A 1,746-nucleotide genomic window follows, 5' to 3' on the forward strand; every position below is an offset into this window, starting at 1 on the left:
CCCGGCGTGCTGTTGGGCTGGGAAGTTGTCGTTTTTAAACTTATTTGTACTATGCTTAGATGCTTAGATTGGCAACTGCTTTGGATGGGGGGGGGGGGGGCGGGGTGGGCTTTACTGGGGGAGAGGAGAGGAGAGGAGAGGAGAGGAGATGCATGATGCTAGTCTCCACCTCCAGTGAAGATCTGAGAGGAAGGGGGATAATAGATCTCATATAGCCTACATGTGATGTTGTGTGGTTAGCTAGCTTGCCAGAGGCAGGTGTGTGAGGACAGGTAGAGAGAGGAGGAGGGAGGTGGCAGGCAGGATGAACACACCTTCATGGATACAACACTAGAAAACAGACTTATTCTTTGATTTGGTCTGTGGAGTGACATTCACATTCTGCAGGCTACATTCTATTTGGCTACATTAGTTTAGTATTTAGGCTAGTTTAAAAGTAAAAACCCACGGTATTTTTTTTTACTAATTTCACGGGTACTGATTTCATACAAGGTGATGAAAAGGGATTTGTAGATGACAGGACGTATCAGATCAGCGCCTCGACCTGCAATTATGAGCAAGCAGGTGTTAAAGCTTTTACAAACATGAATGTAGGTGAAACCAACCAATGCCAGCATATATATATATACCAACCTCAGATAATACTGACTACAGCAACCAGTGGGCTATTCTCAATATCGCAACTCAAAAATAGTATATTTGTATGTTTCTGACAGACAGATGAAGCCACCTTCCTTCTCTGAGGAACCCAGGAGACCAGAAGGGAACTTCTTTTTCTTTTGTAAATGTTTTTTAATTTAGGCTTCCCTGTCCTTTCATCCACTGTAGATGTTTGCTTCAGATTCCTTTTGGCTCCCAGTGCCCCCCTCCCTCCCTCCCTCCCCCCTCTCCCCCCTCCCTCCCTCCCTCTCCCCCCTCCCTCCCTCCCTCTCCCCCCTCCCTCCCTCCCTCCCTCCCTCTCCCCTGTAGTGAATAGTGAAGTTGTTGATATCCACCCTTAGGGACTTCTCATTCCCCTCTGTGGAACAGTTCACCTCTGTCTGCCATGGTGTCTGTCGGCTGATAGGCTGACGTGTGTTTAACCTCTACAAGGTTTCTGTAGCTGTTTGGGATGGAATGTTCTTGTTGTTGTTGTTTTTCTTCTTTTGTCCACAAGTTTTTTAAATTGGTCCTCAAACCAGCAGCTGTCCATGAGTGTTTGAGGAGTTCTTCTTGTCTATCTTGTTAGTAGTCTGGCTGCTCAGAGCGCCTCAGCAGAATGTATTTTAGCATCGCTTCCCTTTTCCTTTCTTCATCACCTGGGGTCCGTTAGCTTCTGTTAGCTTCTGTTAGCTTCTGTTGGCTAGGTCATCACTTGATGTCAGCAAACCCCCAAAACACCCATTGTATGACAATCATGCTTTCAGATCCAGTAGGCATGGTTACAGTAGGCATGGTTACAGTAGGCATGGTTGAAACTTACTCAGAAATAGTCTGTTTGATCTAAGTTGTGGATTTTCTTTTTTTCATTTTTTTCTTCCTGTGTAATGAATTTGTGTCATTTCAGCCCCTTTCACCAGTCCAACATGTTCTACTGTGTAACAACTTCCTGTGTCCAGGCTGGCTAGCCTTTACACTTCCTGTCTGCAGATTGTCGTCTCACATGTAAAGTAACTCTGGCAGCCCTGCAGACATGAGCTGTTAGAATCTGTCATGTGGCCGCAAGAGCTGCAGACTGCAGATGAAGCTAGACTCCATAACTCTGAT

This window comes from Nansenia antarctica, assembly GCF_963989245.1.
Source record: "Nansenia antarctica genome assembly, chromosome: 1".
Lineage (NCBI taxonomy): Eukaryota > Metazoa > Chordata > Actinopteri > Argentiniformes > Microstomatidae > Nansenia > Nansenia antarctica.